Source organism: Pristis pectinata, chromosome 6, assembly GCF_009764475.1.
Source record: "Pristis pectinata isolate sPriPec2 chromosome 6, sPriPec2.1.pri, whole genome shotgun sequence".
Lineage (NCBI taxonomy): Eukaryota > Metazoa > Chordata > Chondrichthyes > Rhinopristiformes > Pristidae > Pristis > Pristis pectinata.
The window spans coordinates 106,919,583-106,944,441 of NC_067410.1; the positions used below are offsets into that span (position 1 = coordinate 106,919,583).

At 45.4% G+C, this 24,859-nt stretch overlaps 1 long non-coding RNA gene across 2 annotated transcripts; it reads right to left on the reverse strand.

Moving 5' to 3' along the window:
- Positions 1 to 1,007: 1,007 nt before the first annotated feature.
- Positions 1,008 to 24,636, reverse strand: LOC127572075 (uncharacterized). 2 transcript variants are annotated; one of them, XR_007956558.1, is made up of 3 exons: positions 24,579 to 24,636; positions 2,158 to 2,261; positions 1,008 to 1,188 (listed from the first exon to the last, which is right to left on the reverse strand). It is a non-coding gene; the product is annotated as an uncharacterized LOC127572075 (long non-coding RNA). The 2 variants fall into 2 exon arrangements; XR_007956559.1 differs by lacking the exon at positions 24,579 to 24,636 and adding an exon at positions 14,265 to 14,349.
- Positions 24,637 to 24,859: the final 223 nt, after the last annotated feature.

Below are 24,859 nucleotides of genomic sequence, written 5' to 3' on the forward strand. Positions count from 1 at the left end.
AGATCAAGAGTTCATCGTTATCATTTAAGAGGTCTGTTCAAGGGTCTGATTGGAATGGGATAGAAGCGGTCCTTGAGTTTGGTAGTACGTGTTCTCAAGCCTTTGCATCTTCAGCCCGATAGAGGGGAGAAGGGAGAATGACCGGGGTGGGAGGGGTCCTTGATTATGTTGACTGCTTCTCCAAGACAGTGGCAAATGTCAGCAGAGTCCATGGAGGAGAGGTTGGTTCGCGTGATGGACTGGGCTGTGTTCACAACTCTCTGCAATTTCTTGTGGTCTTGGGCAGAGCAGTTGCCATACCAAGCTGCTCCACCATGTGCCAATTACAGCATCCGACATTCCGAATGGGCATTCTGAGGCTCCCACAACATCCAAGGCATGATGTGGACACACAAGAAATTCCACAGATGCTGGAATCTGGAGCAACACACACAAAATGCTGGAGGAACTCAGGTCAGGCAGCATCTGTCGAGGGAAATGAACAGTCGACATTTCGGTTCGAGACCCTTCACCAAGACTGGAAAGGAAGAGGGCAGAAGCCAGAATTAGAAGGTTGGGGGTGGGGGAGGAGCACAGGCTGGATAGGTGAGTCCAGATGAGAGGTGGAAAGTAGGGGGGGGGGGGGGGTGGAGGATGAAAGGGAATGATGTTAGAAGCTGAGGGGTGACAGGTAGAAGAGGCAAAGGGCTGAAGAAGAGGGCATCCACCTATCACTTACCAGCCTGTGCTCCTCCCCCTCCCCCCACATTCTGGCTTCTGCCCTCTTCCTCTCCAGTCCTGATGAAGGGTCTCGACCCGAAACGCCAACTGTTCATTTCCCTCCACAGATGCTGCCTGACCTGCTGAGTTCCTCCAGCACTTTGTGTGTGTTGCAAGGCATGGTGTCCTGCCTTTCGCAACTCACGATGCACTGGCTTTGTGCCAACTCCATTTGTAGATCCATGCGATGTGGCCCCAAAGACTGTTCAGACTTGTTCCCTGCCTGTCTCTGGGAATTGTACCCTGAGTGAAACTGCTCCACAGGTTGAGGCAAAATCTCACAGGTAGACAGGGTGGTGAAGAAGGCTTCTGACAAGCAGTCTTCATCAGTCAGGGCATTGAATATAGAAGTTGGGAGGTCATGGTGTGGTTGTACAAGATGCTGGTGATGCTGCACTTGGAATATTGTGTTCAGTTCTGGTCGCCCTGCTGTAGGAGAGATGTTATTAAAATCTTTGCTGCACTCTTTTCAGTTTAAGATAAGATCTTTATTAGTCGCATGTACATCGAAACACACAGTGAAATGCATCTTTTGCGTAGTGATTTTGGGGGGCAGCCCGCAAGTGTCGCCACGCTTCCGGCGCCAACATAGCATGCCTATAACTTACTAACCTGTACGTCTTTGGCTGTGGGAGGAAACCGGAGCACCCGGAGGAAACCCACGCAGACACGGGGAGAATGTACAAACTCCTTACAGACAGTGGCTGGATTTGAACCTGGGTCGCTGGCGCTGTAAAGCATTATGCTAACCACTATGCTACCGTGCCTGCAAGGATGTTCCTAGGACTTGAGGGACTGAATTATAGGGAGCGGTTGGGCAGGCTAGGACCTTATTCCTTGAAGTGTAGCAGATTGAGAGAGGTGTATAAAATCATGAGGGGCATAGACAGGGTGAATGTACTCAGGGTTTTGCCCAGGGTTTAGGGAATCAAGAACTAGAGGGTGTAGGTTTAAGGTGAGAGGGGAAAGATTTAATAGGAACCTGAGGGGGCAAATTTTTTTTTATATATACAGAGGGTGGTCTGTATGTGGAATGAGCTGCCAGAGGGAGTGGGTGAGGCAGGTAAAATAACAACTTTTAAAAGGCATTTCCACAGGTATATGGATAAGAAAGACTTAGAAGGTAATGGGCCAAATGCCCATAAATGGGACTAGCTTGGATGGGCATCTTGGTCTGCATGAACCAGTTGGGCCGAAGGGCCTGTTTCTGTGCTGTATGACTCTTTGACTCTGTGTTGGTTATTTGTACATGAACATTAGGACCAATGGATTAAATAATTTCCTTGAATTCTCTCATTAGCCTGTCAGTACTATGAGTGCTCCCACAGTTCCTGATCGAAGTAGATCGAGATATACGAATTTAGCCGAACCACCGAATTTAACCGAGTTTATACTCACCAACTATTGTCTCTGCTCCCCTGTTGCTTGTGCCAAGCTTGTAACTCTGGAAAATCCCTAAAGATACTGGACTCAACTTGGAGCAGAGGAGACTGAGTGGGTACCTGGAGGCATACAAAGATATAGACCTGGAAGAGGTGTACAAACTTACGAAAAGCATCAACAGAGTAGATTGTGAGAAACTTTTCCCCAGTATACAGAACAGTACACCTTAAGAACGGGCTCTTCGGCCCACAATGTTGCTGAACTAATTAAACTAATGACACCTAATCCCTTCTGCCTCCACATGGTACATATCCCTCCATTCTCTGCACATCCATGTGCGTACCTAGGAGCCTCTTAAATGCCTCTATCATACCTGCCTCCACCACCACCCCTGGCAGTGCATTTCAGGTACCTATCACTCTCTGCATAAAAAAAAACTTGCCCTGCACATCTCAGAGGAATACAGCAAGGAAATGGGCTCTCTAGGAGTAGAGAACAAAGATTTAAGGTGAGGAGTAAGGGGCTCAGAAGAGATTTGAGGAGAATTTTTCACCCAGAGGGTGGTTTGAATCTGGAATGCACTATCTGAGAAAGTAGTGGAGGCAGATACTCTCACAACAGTTAAGAGACATCTGGATGAGCACTTAAATCACCAAGGTATAGTGTGCTATGAACCAAATGCTGGTAAGTGGAATTAATATCAATGAGTACTTGATGGTTAGTATGGAGATGGTGGGCAGAAGGGCCTGTCTGTGCTGTATGACACTATGACTCTACAGTGTCCCTTCAAGGTTTTGACAGCATCCATGTAAGAGACTTTGTCTGTGGTTTGTGGTGCTGATAATGGCCAACAGATCAGGCAATGTCTGTGGAGATAGTTCACATGACAGATGTATAACCCCACAGCGGAACTGGTCACTTCTGATACAAACAGGAAACATGAGTTAACCGAAATTTCTAAATTTGCTATGGAGTCCGGAAAGCTGCAAAGTGCCCAGCTGGAAGATGAGGCACTGCTCCATAAACTGCCAGCATATCAAAGCTTTCAGAACTCAATACTGGTTCAACAGTCTTGGATAACTCAGCCCAGAGTCCATATCCACTGATGTCATTAATAGGGTGAATCCACGACCCAAATGGACGCTGAGTGAATCTTGATTGATAGCCAGACAGCCTGTACTCTTATAGAATGTGGGATGTGAGTGGGGCAGGAATGGCCACCAGTTAGTGTCCATTTATCATTGCTCTTAAACTAGCTAGGCCCTTTCAGAGGGGCTATGGGACTGGAGTCACATATAGGCCAGACTGAGGAATGTTGACTCATTTCCTTCACTAAATGAACCAATTTTACAACAATACAATAGTGGACACCATTACTGACACTACCTTTTTCATTACAGATTTATTTATTTAATGAATTAATTAAATTTTGGTTATCCAAATATACAAAAATTATGAGAGGGACAGATACGGTAGAGAGCAGGTCTCCTTTTCCCCGTGGTGGGGATGTCTCAAGCAAGAAAGCGCAGTATTTAGGTGAAAGGTAGGTGGTTTAGGGGGGGATCAGAGGGCAGACATTTTTTTCCACACACAGAGAGTGGTTGTAATCTGTAACGTGCTTCCTGAAGGGGTTGTAGAGGCAGAGGCTCTCAACACTTAAGCATCCAGACAAGCACTTGAATTAATAGGATGCCAAGGACTATTTGCAGGTAAGTGGAACTAGTATAGATCGCTATGATAAAGGTGAACCCTTGATCTCCAAATCTACCTCATCATTAGCTCTTACACTTTGTTGATCTGCACTGCTCTCACAACTGTAACACTATATTCTGCATTCTGCTTTTGCTTTCCCCTTGATATACTTATGGTAGGAATAGTCTATCCAGATAGCATGCAAAACAAAGTTTTTCACTGTAGCTTGGTACATGTGACAATAATAAACCAATTACTAATTAGTGCAAAGGTCAGGGCTGTTTCTGTGCTGTATGACTCTATGTCACCACGACCCTACTAAATGCTATGACAGGATTTGAACTCTTGTTCCCAAATCATGCGTTAAAGTCTATGGATTACCAGAAAGTCAAAGTCGAGTTTATTGTCATATGCACAAGTACATGTATGCACAACGCACAAAATGCTGGAGAAACTCAGCAGGTCAGGCAGCGTCTATGGAGGGAAATGGGCTGCTGACATTTCAGGTCAAGACCCTTCATCAGGACTGGATGTGTGCACAGGTGCAACTTACTTGCAGCAGCATCACAGACACATTGCATCATGTAAGCAGCATTCACAAGAAAAACATAAAATAAACATAAATAAATACAATTTTTGCAAGAAAGAATACAATCAGAACAAAAAAAAAGTACAAAGTGGTAAAAGTGGTTATAGTGTTGCTAAACTGTAGTGGTTAAAGTTTTGCTGGTTGGTTCAAGAACCGAATGGTTGAAGGGAAGTAGCTGTTCCTGAACCTGGTGGTGTGGGACTTCAGGCTTCTGTACCTCCTGCCCGATGGTAGCTGCAAGAAGATGGCATGGCCCGGATGGTGCAGACCTTTGATGATGGATGCTGCCTTCTTGAGGCAGCGCCTCCTGTAGATACTACCAACGGTGGGGAGGGATGTGCCCGTGATGTACTGGGCTGAGTCCACTACTCTCTGCAGCTTATGTTCCTGAAACAAAGTAATTTCAGCACTACCACACCCCCATACAACCTCTATCCTTTCCCTATCTCCTATTGTTTTATCACCAATAAATAAAAATATTCAAAGAAAATACACTGTCTAATAAATTTTAGTCCTGGGTTTTACTTGTAAGAGTTCTGAGGATTCATCCTAAAGTCAGAGTTTTCAGAGTCATGTAGGACAGTCGGTACTCCCAGTGGGAGGTGAAGGGTTAAAGAAATCTGTCTAAAAAGACGCTGTGAATATTTAATCGCATGAATCAGACAAGAACGCTGTGTTTGTTTTGTCCCAAAGGTTTTGAGGCTGGAGTGCAAAAAGGAGGTGGGTGAAGTTTGTGGTTAAAATTACAACAGTTTAAGGTAGTGCAGGGCTCTGCTAAGTGGGAATGTAAATGGTTCACCCTATAAGGATTTTTTTAAATATATGAACTCATGTTTCCACGTACTCAATAGGCTAAGGATATGCTTAGGCAGCATTTTCTTGACCAATCAAAAGTGGCACTGTCTGAAAGAGGAGCATCACTTAAAAGGGCACCGTCCAACCTTGCATTTAAATCATAGCTTGCCCATTTAAAATGTCTTGACGTACATGATAGGATTGCCAGCACTTTGAGAGAGACCTCTGCAGTAAAGTCTGCAGGTGGACTCATCAAACAGCAAGGAAATAGGGCTGGGGTCTGATTCCCTGACTTTCTCCATGACGGCCTTTAACAGGGGCCACACTCACAACAATCTGGCTCCACAAGGATCTTTACAATGTGTGTCCACACAAGCATCATCAGGCCCACTGCAGGCTCTGTGCTACATACAGAGCTATCAGGGCAGTGGGGTTTGGTCATGGACATGGGTTTCTGGGGAGACTTAAAGGAGAAGAGACAAAGAGAGAGAGGGAGGTTTGGAGACGGAACTCCAGATGCTTGGGGCAAAGGTAGCCAATGAGACAGTCTCTCTCTCTCTCTATTCTTCTCCCTCTCTCATTCTCTTTCTCCTCCTCTTTCTGTCTCTCTCCCTCTCTTTCTCTTCCACTCTCCCCCCACCCCATCTCTCTCTTTCTCTGTATTTCTCTCTCTCACTCTCTTTCACATTGCTTATAACAATGTTATTACAATGGCTCCACATCCTGCTTTACAATGTGCGTCCACACTGGCATCATCAGGCCCACTGCAGGCTCTGTGCCACGTACAGAGCTATCAGGACTGTGTGGAGTTTGATCATGGACATGGGTTAAAGGGGGAGGAGAGAGAGAGAAAACGAGAGAGAGAGAACAAGAGAGAGAGATGTTTGGAAAGAGAATCCCAGAGACTAGGACCAAAAGTAGCCGATGGCACAGTCTCTAAGCGCAGGGTGAATGAAATCTTCATGCTTCCTGCACCCAGTGTCTTGGAGACATCACTACAATAAATCCCATCCCACTGTCTCTTCAAGATCCCAGTCCTGCTCTTCAAATATTTCCACAATTATCCTTTTCCTGTTTGGCCTATTACTTTATTCCGATTTGCTGCTCTTCATGTATCTCTCTCTCTCATACACACCCACTGCCTTAACAATGTCATTACTGAAACCTTCTGAGACCCCAGTTCTATTTCACATTCTTCTGCTTTACCATTTGCTCATAAGCTTCTTCCTTTAGATGAGAATCGTGAATATTAAGGAAGGACTTGGATTTCAATAGCCCCTTCCCCAGTCTCAGGACCTCCCAGTGCACCTCCCAGCCAATAGATCACTTTTGCAGTGCTGTCACTGTAGTAGTGGAGGAACCACAGCAACCGAGTTGTGCACAGTAAGCTCCCAGAGTCAGCCATATGACAAAGTGCAGAGAACCACCTTCTGTGGTATTGACTGGAGGATAAATACTGGCAAGGACACAAAGGGGCATTTCCCCAACTCTTCTTCAAATTGGTGCCCTAGCATTGTTTACATGCACCCTGGGACACCAGACAAGATTTTAGTTTGACTTCTCCACTGCAAGGTACAAGTGACAATAATAAACCAGTACCAATATTACCTTGATGTATTAGTGTGTGACATGATCTGTCTGGATGGTCCACAAACAGAAGCTTTTCATTGTATCTTGGTACGTATGACAATAATAAAACAATTAACTAATAATAAACCAATAAACTATAAATTTCTGAGTGAGAGGTAACTGTAGCTCCCACTGAACCCAGCTGACCAACCTATGTGGCTGACAACTGGGTCATACTTTAGTGCTCCATACAATTCAATTTAAATGAAACACCATTTACAAAGGAAGTTCACGGACTTACTATAAGTTTCATGAAGCTTACAATTGTTTTTTCTGATCCTCTGTTTGTGTGAAGCATCATTGTATCTAAGTGTTTGAAGGGCATATCTCCAGGATTCAGATTCTGTCTGATATGGTCCATGGACATTGAGATCACTCATTGCTCACTTTGCAATGCTTGTGAACTGCATGACCAAGTGAACCCACCAAGCACCACTCATGGCCTTCACCTGACTGTCATCTCACCACCCGACAATCCGCCCACCTCTCACCTCCCCTTCATCCTGACCCTGTGTCTTCATCAAGACTTCTCAGCCTGGCCCTCCCTACCACTTCCTGGACAGATGTCCCTCCCAATCATCGCCAGCAATCACAGACCTCCCCACACCCTCATTGACCGATGGTCCTACTTGACCCTCAAGTGCTGAATACAATGCCTCCCTGCCAACTGATGGTCAACCCTCACCCCTGACCTCAAGGTCTCTCCTGTGACTTCCCCTCCACGGCCCAAATCCAAAGGTTGACTAATTCTCCTTCTACACTCCCCAGTGTCAAAGATGATGAGGACTCTTCAACAGCACACACACCATCAGCCTCCAACACCACCACTCTGACAGCAACACAGAAATAGGCCCTTAGCTCTGCCGTCCACTCTATCAAGCACCCATTTACATCAGTCCAATGGCCTCACAGGGACTGAACCACTGGAACTCCCTCTATGACTCTATTATGAAGTCTGAGCACTTGAATCACACTTCATAATAGATCACACCATTACAGGAAGGATGAGGAGTCTTTGGAGAGGGTCCAGAAGAGGTTTAACAGGATGCTGCCTGGATTAGAGGGCATGTGCTATAAGGAGAGGTTGGACAAACTTGAGTTGTCTTAGAACATGGAACACTATAGCACAGTACAGGCCCTTCGGCCCACAATGTTGTGTCAACTTTTTATCCTGCTCTAAGATCTAACTCTTCCCTCCCGCACAGCCCTCCATTCCTCTATCATTCATGTGTCTATCTAAGTGTTTCTTAAATGTCCCTAATGTATCTGCCCCCACAACCTCTGCAGGCAGTGTGTTCCACGCACCCGCCACTCTATGTAAAAAAACTTACCCCTGACATCCCCCTTATATCTTCCTCCAATCACCTTAAAATTATGTCCCCTCATGTTAGCCATTGTCACCCTGGGAAAAAGTCTGACTGTTCACGTGATCTATGCCTCTTATCATCTTGTACACCTCTATCAAGTCACCTCTCATCCTCCTCCTTTCCAAAGAGAAAAGCCCTAGTTTACTCAACCTTCTCTGGAGTGGAGGAGGCTGAGGGGAGACCTGATAGAAGTTTATAAAATTACAAGAGGCATAGATAGAGTAGACAGCTGGTATCTTTATCCCAGGATCAAAATGTCTATTACTAGGGGGCATGCATTTAAGGTGAGAATGGGAAAATTCAAAAGAGATGTGCAGGGCAAGTTTTTTTTCTGCACAGAGAGTGGTGGGTACCTCTAATGTGCTGCCAGGGGTGGTGATGGAGACAGATATGATAGAGGCATTTAAGAGGCTCTTGGCCAGACATGAATATGCAGAAAATGGAGGGATATGGACCACATGCAGGCAGAGGGGATTAGGTACTATTAGCTTAATTAGTTTGTGGGCCAAAAGGCCTGTTCCTGTGTTATACTGTTCTAAATTCTACGAATTGCAAAGACATTAGAAGGTTACAGACCAAATGTTGGTAAATGGGATCAACAAGTAGGTGATGATTGCTTGATGGTTGCATGGACATAGTGGGTCAAAGAGTCTATATCTACACTGCATGATTGTATGACTTTATGGCTCTGTGCCTGGAGAATTATTACTGTCAGCTAACCCAGCACCTTGCTGGGTTTTGGGTTCAAGAAAGATTAAGATATCTTTATTAGTCACATGTATGTCGAACACACACAGTGAAATGCACCTTGTGTAGTGTTCTGGGGCAGCCCACAAGTGTCACCACACTTCCAGCACCAACATAGCATGCCCGCAACTTCCTAACCTGTACGCCTTTGGAACGTGGGAGGAAACCGGAGCACCCGGAGGAAACCCACGCGGCTGATATTGGATGCCAGTCACACGGCCTTGGAGAGTCAAGTGGATTTTGAGCCATCTCTCACCTTTGACTCTACCCACTGTGACCCAGAATTCATTCTATGAACATGCTGACTCCCAGGTCATTTTCATTAATTCCAGAGTCAAATCCAAAGCTTTTTGTGGCAAATGAAAGGAATACCAGCTGCACTTTGGTGAGGATAGAGTTAACTTTAATTAGTAAGAGAATTCCTCTGTGTGTCAGCATTATTCAACCACCAACACATTTCATCAAATACACACAAATTTCATAACAGTCTGGGGATCTGTTTATGCTTCAGCACAGCTTGTCATTTTTAGGGTTTCAAACCTCTACAGAACTCAGCCTATGTCGTAAAGCAGGTGCAATGTTCTCTTAAACAAACATCACTCCCAGCAAAGTGGTTGGAGACAGATTACTTGCAAACAGGTGACACTGATATCTCCTGTGTAGAGCCTCACCCTGAATGTTGTGCTTTCTCTTTACAATTGCTGATTAATCCTCTGTGCGTTCCAACCCTTCCTGCTTTTATTTCACAATATGTGCCAGATATGCCCAGCGTTGCCAAACACAGCAGAGTCACAGGAAAATAAATGACTCACATACCTGTGACAAATCACTGGGCGGAAGCAATCTTCAGGTCTTGACGGTTCTGGTACACATCCCATGTCAATAACCAAATATATTTTATATTTTTTCAGTGAATTTTTCAGTGAGTTCCACTGGGGTGAAAACAGATTCTTGTACTCAGGACATCTCAACACATCTTTCACGTAATGAAACTTTTATTTTTGAAGTGTAGATCAGTGCCTCACAGCTCCACACCTGACCTCCAGTACTGTGTCTGTGTGGAGTTTGCACATTCTCCCTGTGACTGCATGGGTTTCCCCCAGGTGCTCTGGTTTCCTCCCACATCTCAGTTCCCCTCCAGTGTAGGGGGGTTAAATGGAATCAGTTGATGAGGCAGGTGGGGAAGAATAAATTACTGGGTTACAGGGGAATATGGAGAGGGGGAGTTGGAATTGAAATTGGTTTATTATTGTCACATGTACAGTGAAAAACTCATCTTGCATACCGTCCATGCCAATCAATTCATTTCACAGTGCATTGAGGTAGTACAAGGTAAAATAATACAGAAAGTGCAGTGCAGGCAGACAATAAGGTGCAAGGTCATAACAAGGTAGATTGTGCGGTCAAGAGGCCATCTCGTTGTACTAGGGAACCATTCAATAGTCTTATAACAGTGGGAATCGGACTGATTGGACTTTAGGAACAATACCTCATTCCACCTAGGTTGTCTTCAACCCAATAGCACGACCATTGAGCTTCCCAATTTTAGGTAACACTCCCCTCTGGTGGAATTTTTTTGCCCTTTCCCCCCCCCCCCCCCCCCCCCCTCACCCTTTTCTCCTCTCCTCTCACTTCCCTTCTAACCCTCCTCCCATTTTTGTTCCTTTTCCCTCATACCCTGCCAGACCCCCTTCACCTATCTTCATCCCTCTCCCACTGCTCATTCAAACCACCCACTACACACATACTGTTCACCCACAGGTTCCACCCTCCCCCCTCCCTATCTGGTTCCATCTGCCATACACCTCTCCCCTAATGGTCCCCATCCTCACCTCCTCTACTTATCAGAGTCCACCACTGGTGGACCTTTGTGTTCCTGCTTATCTCCCTCCAGCAGCTCTCCAACCTTCACCCTCCCCTTCCCCATCTGTTTTTGCTTCTCTCTACTCCATCCCTGCTCCCCTTCCCCTCCTAGCACAACCTACCTGTCACCTTATCCCTCTGGCCCCTTTACCCCTTCTCTTTCCCCTCCCCTGCCCCTCACCCACACCTCCCTCCGGTTCCCCACCTCCTCCTCTTTATTCCATGGTCCACCGTCCTCTCCTTTCAGATTCCATCTTCTTCAGCCCTCTGCCTTCCACCTATCACCCAGTTTCTCACATCATTCCTACTTAACCCCCCATCCCCCACCTACCTACCTCCCCTCACCTGGATTTACCTCTCACCCGCCAGCTCGTGCTCCTCCCTCCCCCCCCCCCCAACCCTTTTATTCTGGCTTCTGCCCTCTTCCAGTGCTGATGAAGGGCCTTAGTCAGAAACGTCAACTGTTTATTTCCCTCCGTAAAGGCTGCCTGACCTGCTGAGTTCCTCCAGAAGATTGTTGTTTTTGGACTGATGGGATTGCACTGCTGGTTGAGATAAATAAGATATCTTTATCAGTCACATGTACATTGAAACACACAGTGAAATGCATCTTTTGTGTAGAGCGTTCTAGGGGCAGCCCGCAAGTATCGCCACGCTTCAAGTGGCGACATAGCATGCCCACAACTTCCTAACCCGTATGTCTTTGGAATGTGGGAGGAAACCAGAACACCCAGAGGAAACCCACGCAGACACGGGGAGAATGTACAAATTTCTTACAGACAGTGGCCGGAATTGAACCCAGGTTGCTGGTGCTGTAATAGCGTTACGCTAAACGCTACACTACCATGCCTGCCCCATACAGCACAGGAACAGGCCTTTAGGTCCACGAGGTCCGTGCTAACATTGATGCTAATCGAAACTAGGGTAATATACCTGCACATGGTCCATATACCTACATTCCCTGCCTGTTGGTGTTGGTATTGGTTCATTATTGTCACATGTACTGAGGTACAGTGAAAAATGTGTCTTGCATACTGTTCATACAGATCAATTCATTACACAGTACATAGTACAGGGTAAAAACAATAACAGAATGCAGAGGATCACAGCTACAGGGAAGTGTATTGCAGGTAAACAGTAAGGGACAAGTTCACAAGGTAGATTGTGAGGTTAGAGTCCATCTCATCATATAAGGGAACTGTTCAATAGTCTTATCACAGTGGGATTGAAGCTGTCCTTGAGCCTGGTGGTACGTGCCCTCAGGCTCCTGTATATTCTGCCTGATGGGAGAGGAAAGAAGAGAGAATGACCTGGATGGGTGGGGTCTTGCTTCACCAAGGCACTGAGAGGTATAGACAGAGTGCAAGGAGGGGAGGCTGGTTTCCATGATGTGCTGAGTGGTGTCCACAACTCTCTGCAGTTTGTGGTCTCAGGAATAGAAGTTGCCATACCAAGCTGTGGTGCATCTGGATTGGATGTTTTCTATAGTGCATCTATAAAGTTAACTTTGTCATTGTTACTGTCAGAAATTTTGTCTTATTCATTTTCATTAATCTTCACTTTTCTTTTTGACATGGGGAGGCCATTCAGCCCAGTCTATGCCAGCTCGCAGAACATTCCATTGCCTCTCTAAAACCTGTTCTCCCCACATTCCCCTCAGATTTTCCAACTCACCTACACACAAGGAACAATTTACAGTGGACAATTAACCAAGCCGCGCATCTTTGGGATGTGGGATGAAACTGGAGCACCAAGGGGAAAACCCAGGGAGAGCATGCAAACAGCACCAGAGGTCAGGATTGAACCTGGGTCTCTGGTGTTGAGCCAGCAGCTCTACCCACTGAGCCACAATTTCACCCAGTAGTGCTGAAAATAGAAGCCACTACCTAAGGCACAGGAAGCTGAGGGTGTGGGATGTGAGGGTTACGACAGACGAGTTGCTCGACTCTTGTCAGCTGCCTTCTAATTTACCATCTGTGTGGTCTCCTTTTGGGGAATAGCAGTGGTTTCTGATGGGTGGTGCAGTGTTAGGTTATGAAGTCCTTATCACCATTTGCTTGGGAGAGGCTGAGTAAAGTTAAAATAACCTTTGTATGTCAGGGCATGCTGTACAAATTGAAGTGTTTAGAAGATACTCAGAATAGATATAACATGCAATTAGAATCCATCCGAGGCTTTTAGTCTTGCGGTTGCACTGAAGTTAAAGCTCCTTGACAGGAACAGCAGTGGTTCAGCTAGTGGAACCACTGTCTTACAACACCGGAGACCTGGGTTCAATCCTGACCTCAGGAGCTGCCTGTGTGGAGTTCGCACGTTCTTCCCATGGTGTGGGTTTCCTCCCACATCCTAAAGACCATAACACACAGCAGCAGAATTAGGCCATTTGGCCCATCAAGTCTGCTCTGCCATTTGATCTTGGCTGATTTATTTTTCCCTCTCAACTCCATTCTCCTGTCTGCTCCCTGTACCCTTTGATGCCCTCACTAATCAAGAACCTATCAACCTCTGCTTTAAAGACACCCAATGACTTGGCCTCCACAGCCATTTGTGGCAATGAATTCCACAGATTCACCACCCTCTGGCTAAAGAAATTCCTCCTCATCTCTGTTCTAAAGGGATGCCCTTCTATTCTGAGGCTGTGCCCTCTGGTCCTAGACTCTCCCACTACTGGAAACATCCTCTCCATATCCAGGCCTTTCAATATACAGTAGGTTTCAATGAGATCTCCCCTCATCCTTCCATACTCCAGCAAGTACAGGCCCAGAGACAAGCACTCCTCATACATTAACCCTTTATCTGTGGGATCATTTTTGTAAACCTCCTCTGGATCCTCTCCAACACCAGCACATCCTTCCTTAGCTATGGGCCCAAAACTGCTCACAATACTCCAAATGTGGTCGGACCAACACCTTATAAAGCCTCAACATTACATCCTTGTATCTAGTCCTCAAAATGAATGCTAACATTGCGTTTGCCTTCCTTACTACCGACTCAACCTGCAAGTTAACCTTTAGGGAATCCCGCACTAGGACTCCCAAGTCCCTTTGATTTCTGAATTCTCTCCCCATTTAGAAAATAGTCTATGTCTTTATTCCTTCTACCAATGAAGGTATACTTCCCTACACTGTGGGTTGGTAGGTTAACTGGCCACTGTAAATTGCCTCTAGTCTATAGGTGAGTGGTAGAATCTGGGGGAAGTTGATGGGAATATGGGGAGAAAATGGGTTAGTGTGGGATTAGTCTAAATGGTGGTTGATTGTTGGTATGGACTCTGGGCTGAAGGGCCAGATTCTGTGCTGTACTTTTCTATGACTAATGCACAATTACCTTAAGCACTCTCTTACATGGCATTGCACCTTTTGGTTTTTAACTGCCCACAGAGGCCTTAAACTTGTTCACCACCTTATTGTCATGTCTGAGATGATATTTTCATCACTCACTGCTATGGCCTTCTATTGAAATGGAGGTGTTCTGTGAGAGCATGCGTCTCCATTTCTCTCTCTCTCTCTCCAATCTTTGGTTTTCTTTATCCACGGACCTGGTGACAGAAGATAATGGGCTGAGGTCCCAGCCCTGGAACTCAAGCCTTTGAAGGGTGCTGTTCTCCATTGGATGAGATATTGAACTGAGACCCTGTGTCTTCTCCCACCTGGATAAGATATTTTTATTAGTCACATGTATTTCACTGTTTCAATGTATATCTTTTGCAATAGTGTTCTGGGGCAGCCAACAAGTATCACCATGCTTCTAGCACCAACATAGCACACCCACAACTTCCCAACCTGTACGTCTTTTGGAATGTGGGAGGAAACCGGAGCAAACCCACACAGACATGGGGAGAACGTACAAACTCCTTACAGACAGTGGCTGGAATTGAATCTGGGTTGCTGGTGCTGTGAAGTGTTACGCTAACTGCTACACTACCATGCCTGGCAGGCCATCATTTCTGAAGAGGTACTTGTGAATTCTTGTCAATTCTTGTCAAATCCTGGCCAATATTTATCCCTCAGTCAATGTCACCAGTGGTAGATTATATGGAAAATATAATGCATCTGTTTGTGCACAGATTTACTGTTATGTTTCCAATATTAATAGACACATTTCCCCAAACACTTCATTTGTTGCAAGGAGTCTTGTGATGTTGAACGTTGTTAAATAAATACAAATCTTCCTTTCCTATTTCATAGGCAGGAGGTACAGAAAGCCTGAAGTCCCACATCACCAGGTTCAAGAGCAGCTACTTCCCTTCAACCATTCAGTTCTTGAACCAACCAGCACAACCCTAATCACTACCTCAGCATAGCAACACTATGACCAGTTTGATCACTCTGCACTATAGGGACTTTTGTTCTAATTGTAAAATGATGTGTAATTTGTGTTTAATGTTTTTCTTGTGGATGTTGTGTATCTGATGCTGTGCCTGTGATGCTGCTGCAAGCAAGTTTTCCATTGCACCTGCACACACGTGGACTTGTGCATGTGGCAATAAACTCAACTTTGACTTTGAGAAACAATTCCACTGCATCTCTACCTGAACTGGTGAGATTACCCACCTTCCTGTGACCCATATGGACATTCCTGAGGTAAGTAATTTCTGCCAACATCTCCTCTTACTCCATCTTCACACAGGCCATGGCTGACTCATCAATTCCCTTCAGCTTCTTCAGAGTGGTGGGTGCCTGAAATGCACTGCCAGGAGTGGTGGCGGAGGCAGATACGATAGAGGTGTTGACGAGGCACCTCGTCTGAATGTGCAGAGAATGGAGGGATATGGATTGAACTAGTTTAGTTGGACATTTAATTAGTTTGGCAAAACATGTTGGGCAAAGGGCCTGTTGCTGTGCTGTATTGTTCAATGTTTTATCTTCATGGAGATGTGTAAGCTACAGGACTCTGGATATATCTGTAGGAATGTCCAGACTACCTCTGCTATGATAGGTAGTGATGACAGTTGAACTGATCTCTGCTTAATGTGCTGTTATCTCCAGCAACCTGTCCTCAAACTGGAGGTAGAAGCACCAGTGAAGGATGTCAGTGTCAAATCTTTCAAAGGCCCTGCAAACATAGCTCTCGTCACACAGTGCCTCTCAGACAACCCAAGTTCTGGCAGCAGTAGACAATGAGTGCCTTCAACTCTTCCATAACTGGAACGTACAAAGGCACACTTGTTTCTCTAGGTGGATCCAGGTGAGGGGCAATAGGCAGATGATGAGATGAGCTCTTTTATTAGTCACATGTACATCAAAACAGTGAAATGCATCTTTTGCGTAGTGTTCTGGGGGCAGCCCACAAGTGTCGCCATGTTTCCAGTGGCAGCATAGCATGCCTGCAACTTCCTAACCCATACGTCTTTGGAATGTGGGAGGAAACCAGAGCACCCAGAGACAGGGAGAACGTACAAACTCCTTACAGGCAGCAGCAGGAATTGAACCTGGGTCACTGGCGCTGCAATAGCATTACACTAACCACTTCACTTCTGTGGCTGCCTGTTGGGAGGAGGGAAGAGTGGAAATAGTGACTGGGAGGTGAAAGATGGAAGCAAAGGGCTGTGGATGACGGAGAGGGAAGGTGGAGCCTGGAATCAAGACTGCAGAGAGACCCTGGAAAGGATGGACATTTCCCAGATCTCAGGAGCCACCTCTTGACAAAATGGTCATCCAAGTCCTGAATGGGCTGGCCTCTCATTCCAAGAATCTGAGAGGCTGACCTTTGCTTCTTGACATCCCATTCAGGGGAGACATCACCCTTGAAGGATCATGGACTTGAAACATTGACTTGGTTCCTCTCTCCACAGACACTGCCTGACCTCCTGGATATTTCCAGTATTTTCTCTTTTGATTGAAAATCTCCACCTTCTGCTGCTTTTTTGTCATTGCTGAATAAATGCAAATTGAGCAGCCAAAATAGTCTTCAACAGCCGGTCCTCTTTACATCCCACAGCAGATCAGAACATCTCACACTCCACCCACCCCCCATATGACAATTTCCTAATCAGGAGTTGGTAGTGCTACCTAGAACAGGCCTGTGATACTAAATATAGGAACTGGAGGTGGAGACCATTCAGCCCCTCGAGGGGGTTGTCCCAACCTTCAGTAAAATTCTGATGAATTCGTGACCGAACTTTACAAACCTGTCTTTTCCACACATCCACTATTTTTAGTTAGTGCAGATATATCAGTCTACGATTTAACGTTAACCATTAATTCAGCATCAGTTCCCGCTTTCAGCAGATTTACCAGGATTTTGCCTGGATTTGGGGGCTTGAGTTACAAGGAGAGGTTGTGTAGATCAGGACTTTATTCCCAGAACATAGGAGATTGAGGGGTGACTGATCAAGGTATGCAAGATCATGAGGGGCATAGACAGTGAAACCACACAGTCTTTTTCTCCCCTGAGGGAGAAGGGTGCTAAAAACAAGAGGGTATAGGTTTAAGGTTGGAGGTGAGAGACAAAAGGGACAGAGGCAGCTTCTTCACACAAAGGGTGGTATAGAAAGAAAAATTACAGCACAATTCAGGCCCTTTGGCCCACAAAGCTGTACCAAACATGTCCCTACCCTAGAAATTACTGGGCTTACCCATAGCCCTCTTTTTCTCAGCTCCATGGACCTATCCAACAGTCTCTCGAAAGACCCCATCGTATCTGCCTCCACCACCATTGCCAGCAGCCCATTCCATGCACTATTATTTGTATGTATTTGGAATGACCTGCCAGAAAGTAGTCGAGGCTGGCACATTAGCAACATTTAAAAGCCATAGATTTGTCCATGGGTAGGAGGGCTTGAGAGAAGTGGACCAGACACAGGCAGACTGGTCAACATAGTCAGCATGGATAAGTTGGGCTGAAGGACCTGTTTCCATCCTGTACGACTCTGGGTCCCAATTGCTACTACACTCTGGTGGAAAAAGTGCATTTTAACCTCTGTTTGAGCCATGGCTCTATTAGGTTGTGAGCTCTCAGAGCCCACACCCAGCAAATTGTTTCCCTTCACCTCATCTATCAGCTCTCCTAACATCTTAAAAATGCAATCAAACCATCCTGTGGCCTTTCAAATTCCAGGGAATATTCTCCCTGGTTTTGTGATGCCTTGTAATGTAATCCCTTGAGTCCAAGTATTGTTTTTGCATATCTATATTGAACTGTGAGTCCAATCATTGACTTGGGGGGGGGGGGTGGGGAGAGAGAAAGAGGTGGGGTTGGTGGTGGTGCAGCATGGGAAACAGGCCCTTTAGCCAACTGGTCCATGCTGACCAAGATTCCCATCTAAGCTAGTCCCATATCCCTCTAAACCTTTCCTATGCATATACCTGCCCAAGTGCATTGTAAATGTTGTTAATGTACCTGCCTCAACCAATTCCTCTGGCAGCTCATTCCATATACTGACCACCCTCTGGATGAAAAAAAGTTGCTCTTCAGGTTCTTAAGTCTCTCCCCTCTCACCTTAAACCCAAGGCATTTAGTTCTTGATTCCCCACCCTGGACTATGCACATTCACCCTCTGTGCCCCTCAATTTTATACACCTCTGTAAGATCCCCCCTCATTCTCTTACACTCCAATGAAAACTGTCCCAACCTACTCAACCTCTCTAACTCAGTCCCTCGAGTCCCAGCAACATCCTCGTAAATCTCCTCTGTAATCTTTCTAGCTTAATGGCATCTTTCCTGTAGCAGGGTGACCAAAACTGAACACATTTCAAATACAGCCTCACAAATGTCTTGTACAACTACAAGATCAGACCACCATTTCAAATGAGATTATTAATCCGAATTTAAATTCCACAGCTGTCATGGTGGGATTTGAACTCTGGGTTTAGTCCAGGACACTGGACTGGTTGAGTGGTTTAACTACTACAGCACCACTATATCCATTACAACAGCTTGACCACACCTATTCTCAATAAATTATGCTGCCAGATCTGGAAGGTCCATATCACTGAGTAGATCAGAAAAACAGGAGCTACCAAAAGGGAGCTGGAGAAATGAAAATTAAGAAGTTCTTTTCACATACAACAGATCCTCCTTTGTTATTTCTTCTTTCATCTGCAAGATGCCATCTTCAAACACATCTTCCCTTCTTGCAAAAGAGCTGTTACTTCTGTGATACTCTAATCCGCCTCATTTTAATCGCCATCAACACCCTTCCCACTTCCTCTGATGCCTTCCTGGGTAAGTAGTGAGGAAGTGGTCGGGCTATCTGATATTCTTAGGTAACAAAAGAACATGGGAAATATGTTTCATTCAGCCTCTACCACTGGTTTGTCATTCAATACGATAAAGGCTGATCCTATAGCTCAGCTCTACCTGCCTGTACTCACCCACATGCCTTGGTTCTCATTATATCTATAGATCTAATTGGGTAGGTCTCAAATGTTTGGTATGAATGTGATAGGCTGTTTATCCTAGTCACCATGGTTTAGCAACACTGACCACTTTGCACCAAAATGGACTTTTTCCTGTTCTAATTGTGTTTTCTTGTAAAAATTGTGCACAATTTATGTTAAATTCGTGTTTTTCTTGTGAATGCTGCTTCTATGATGCTAGGTGTCTGTGATGTTGCTGCAGTTAAGTTTTTCATTGCACCTGTGCAGATGAGACAATTGACTAAATGAACTCTTTAGCATTCCACAATTCCAGGAACCATAATTCAAAGTCAGGTTTATTGTTATGTGCACAAGCATAGTGAGGTGCAGATAGAATTAAAAACTTTCTTGCAGCAGCATTACAGGCATATAGGTACAGACAACACAAAACAAATTATGCAAGACAGTGAAGAGAGCAAAAAATAAAAAGGCAAAACCAAGATGTCGTGCAAATCACAGACAAGTCCATGGTAGTGCAAGATGTGTTCTATTGCTGACGTAGGGTGAGGGTTGTGCAGGTCAGTTCAAGAACCCAATGGTTGTAGCTGTTCCTGAACCCAGTGGTGAAGCACAGGCAGATAGTTTTCCATGGACTTTTTCCTGGGAGTTTGAGCTGGGCTGCATGTTAAGTAGTCAGGAGCTATGGAGAGAGAGGGGAAACCAAGGTGGGAGAAGGATCTGAGCAACCAGGAAAAGGTCTACAAAGACAAGTCCATGGTAGTGCAAGAGGTATTTGTAGTGTTCTGTTGCTGACACATCCCTCCCCTCCATTGGTACTACCTACAGGAGGTGCTGCCTCAAGGCTGCAACATGTATTAAAGATCCCTACCATCCAGGCCGTGCCATCTTCTTACAGCTACCACCAGGCAGGAGGTACAGAAGCCTGAAGTCCCACACCACCAGGTTCAAGAACAGTTACTTCCCTTCAACCATTTGGTTCTTGAACCAGCTGACAACCCTAATCACTAGTTTAGCAACACTAAACTTTGATCACTTTGCACTAAAGTAGGCTTTGTTTTTTGTTCTAATTGTGTTCTTGAATTGGGTATAATTCACATTTAATTTATATTGTTCTTATGACATGCCTGTGATGCTGCTGCAAGTTTTTCATTGCACCTGTGAACATGTACTTGTGCATCTGACAACAAGCTCAACATTGACTTTGAACTGACTTTTTCTATTTAAAGTTTTTGTTCTGTTTCATGTGCCCAGGTACAGGGCCATTAGTTTAACCTGGTGAAAGGAAGGTTTAAAACCAATATTGGAAGGAATGTTTGCATACAGGAAGCAATCAGCAATTGGAGGGGTCTTCTGGGCAAGCGGAGATACAGACTTAATGAGAGGAATGCAGCTCAATTATTCTGCATGAATAGATAGCAGGCAACAACTGGCTTCCCTGTTCTGCATCCATCTTGCAAGCCTAACCCAAGTCAAAGTCAAGTTCATTGCCATATGCACAAGTACATGCATGTGCAGGTACAATGAAAAACTTACTTGCAGCAGCATCACAGGCACATACCATCAGATAAGCAGCATTCACCAGCCATACTCTGGAATGTCACTGGTTTGGCTTTCCCTAGACCTTGCAATGTGCCATCAAATTAATCATTGAAGCAGTTTCCTTCAATCCTAGAGGCAAGGTCGCAGCAAGAAGCTTGTGTAAAAGGTGCAGTGCAGGTCTCCAAGCAGAGAGTCATCCCAACAACTAAAACCAAGCTGCTAGAGGACCTCAGCAGGTCAGGCAACATCTATGGAGGCAGGTGGATGGGCGACACTTTGGGTGGAGATGCTGCATCAGGACAGTGTGGAGGGGATCACCAGAACACAAGGGGAGGGGTGAGGCAGGAACCCTAGTTCTAGATTCCCCCATACAGTAGTGTAGTAGTTAGCATAATGCTATTACAGCACCAGCTACCCAGGTTCAATTCTGCTGCTGTCCAAGGACTTTAGACATCCTCCCCATGACTGCATGGGTTTCCTCTGGGTGCTCTGGTTTCCTCCCACATTCTAAGAAAGATGTAGAGGGTAGAAGTTGTGGGCATGCTAAGTTGGTGCCAGAAGAGTGGCAACACTTTGGGCTGCCCCCCAGCACATTCTTCACACTAAAAGATGCATTTCACTGTTGATGTACATGTGACTAATAAATGTCTTACCTTAATATCTTGTGTTCTCATCATCTCAGAATCTGTTTTCTAGTAAGTTTCCCTCCCTTTCTTCTGAACTCACTAGAGTAAAATTCCAGCTGGGTGTAAGCCCAAGCTGTCAAATTATTCCTTATTTGACAACCCCTTCATCACATGAATCAACAATGTCTGAGCTGCCTCATGTACAAGTTGATCCCTCCTTAAATTGGGAGGCCAAAACTGTACTGAGTACTACAGGTATGATCTCACCAAAACCTTAAAGTTGGAGGAAGACTTTTCTACTTATATGCACCATCCTCTTCATGATGAAGTCCAATATCAGTAGTAACATTTCCTTCAGACAATCAATGCAGGTGCACCTCAGGGATACATGCTTAGCCCACTGCTCTACTCTCTCTACACATGACTATATGGCTAGGCACAACTCAAGTGCCATCTATAGATTCACCAATGACACCACTGTTAGCAGAATCTCAGATGGCAATGAGGAAGTGTACAGGAGTGAGGTAGATCAGCTGATTGGATGATGGCACAATAACCTCACTCAACATCAGCAAGACCAAGGAATTGATTGTGGACTTCAGGAAGGGGAGGCCAGAGGCAGAGCCTCAAGACAGCAGCATCCATCATTAAGGACCCTCACCATCTGGGACATGCTCTCTTCACATTACTAACATCAGGGAGGAAATAGAAGCCTGAAGACACACTCAATGATTCAAGAACAGCTTTTTCCCTCCTCCACCATCAGATTTCTGAATGGTCCATGAACCCACAAGATAGAACATTACAGCACAGTACAGGCCCTTCAACCCACAATGTTGTGCCAACATTTTATCCTGCTCCAAGATCTATAACCCTTCCCTCTCATATAAATGAGAATCTATGTCTGAGAGTCTCTTAAATGCCCATAATGTATCTGCCCTCAATCTCTGCCAACTGTGTTCCACACACCCACCACTAAAAAAAACTTACCCCTGACATCCTCCAATCACCTTAACATTATGCCCCCTCATGTTAGCCATTTTCACCCTGGGAAAAAGTATTGATTTATGCTTATCATCATCTTGTACACTTCTATCAAGTCACCTCTCATCCTCTTCTCCAAAGAGAAGAGCCCTAACTCACTCAACCTATCCTCATAAGACATGCTCTCCAATCCAGGCAGCATCCTGGTTAATCTCCTCTGCACCCTCTCTAAAGCTTCCACATCCTTCCTATAATGAGGTGACTAGAACTGAACACAGTATTCCAAGTGTGGTCTAACTAGAGTTCTATAGAGCTGCAACATTACTTCATGGCTCTTGAGCACAATACCCTGACTAATGAAAGCCAATACACCATACACCTCAACAACCCAATTGACCTGCATGGCAACCTTAAGGGATCTATGGACATGGACCCCAAGATCCCTTTGTTCCTCCACACTGCTAAGAGTCCTGCCATTAACCTTGTATTCTGCCTTCAAATTTGATTTTTCAAAGTTTATCATTTCACACTTTTCTGGGTTAACTCCACCCACCACTTCTCAGCCCAGCTCTGCATTCTATCATATCCTGCTGTAATCTACAGCAACCCTCTACACTATCCACAACACCACCAATCTTTGTATCATCAGCAAACTTACTAACCCACCCTGCCAGACCTCCATCCAAGTCATTTATAAAAATCAGCAGGGGCCCCAGAACAGACCCCTGCAGAACACCACTGGTCACCTCCAAACAGAATGTGCTCCATCTACTACCACCACCCTGCTTTCTAAGAGCAAGCCAATTCTGAATCCACACAGCCAAGTTTCCCTGGATTCCCACACCTCCTGACTTTGAGTAAGCCTTCCATGAAGAAACTTATCAAACACCTTACTAAAATCCCTGTACACCACATCCACTGGTCGACCTTCAATGTGCTTTGTCACATCCTCAAAGAATTCAATCAGGCTCATGAGGCACAACCTGCCCTTCACAAAGCCATGTTGACTGTCCCTAATCAGCCTGCTCCTCCAAGTGCCCAAGTCCTGTCTAAGAATCTTTCCCAGTAATTTGCCCACCACAGAAGACTTACTGGTCTGTAATTCCCAGAGTTATAGTTCTTGCATTAAAGTAGACTTCAGCCCATCCAACTGACTGCAATTTTGTCCTTTTAAGTGGCTATCCTTCCTCAGTCTTTCTACACCCTGCATCTACTTTTAGACTAAATGAACCAAGACCTGACCTATCACTCTGGTTCCCATCCCCCTGCCAAATTAGCTTAAACCCTCCCAACAGCTCTACCAAACCTGCCTACAAGAATTTCAGTCCCCTTCTAGTTCAGATGTAACTGATTTTTTTTTAAAAACAGATCATACCTTCCCCAGAAGGGATCCCAATGATCAAATCTGAAACCCTACTCCCTGCACCAATTCCTCAACCACACATTTATCTGCCAAATCATCCTATTCTTGCCCTTACTGGCACAAGGCACAGGCAGCAATCCAGAGGTTACTAACCTTGAAGTCCTGCTTTTCAGCTCCTAACTCCCCATATTCCCTCTTCAGGACCTCATCTCTTTTCCTACCTATGTCATTGGTACCAATATGCACCATGACCTGACTGTTCACCCACCCCTTTCAGAATGCTGTGGGCCTGACCAGAGGCATCCCTGACCCTGGCATCCAGGAGGCAACATATCATCCAGAAGTCTTTCACATCTGGAAAGTCTCCTGCCTGCCCCCTTAGTATGGAATCCCCTATCACTACCACTCTCTCTCTTCTCCCCCTTCCTTTCTGCACCACTCAACCTGGCTCAGTGCCAGAGAGCTGGTCACTGTGGTTTTCCCCTGGTAGGTCATTTCCTTCCCAACCCCCCACCCACAACAGTATCCAAAGCAGTTACCTATTATTGAGGGGAACAGCCACAAGGGTACTCTATACTACCTGCCTATTCTCTATCCTTCTCCTGACAGTCACCCAGCTACCTGCCTCCTGCAGTTTAGGAGTGACTACCTCCCTGTAGCTCTTATTTATGTACTCCTCAGTATCCCATAGGAGCCAAAAGTCATCCAGCTGCAGCTCCAGTTCCCTAACACAGTCTGTGAGGAGTTGCAGCTGGATGCACTTCACACAGATGTAGTTAACAGGGAGACTGGAGGTCTCCCAGAACTCCCACATCTCACAAGCTGAAAACTCCACTGAAATTGGAGCCATTCTCACTACTCTAGCCTGACTCTAAAGGTAACACCAAAGCCAAGAAGAAAAGGAATTTACCAGAGACTTACCTTCACCTCTTCTCACTGAAGACTCTTGAACCAAAGTCTCAGCTTTCCTACTCCAACACTGGCCACTCCAATTATACCTGCCTTCCCTTTATTTGCTGCTGTTAATAAGCCAATCAGCAGGTAACAATTCACAAATGTGCCTCGTTTAGACTCTTGCAAGGTGAAACTCACAAGCACAGGCACAGAGACTCACCTCTTTTCAAAGGTCCCGCTCCAACTCCCAACTCTGCAAGGTGAAACTCTTTTGCACTATTTATTTATTTTTGTAACTTGTAGTAATT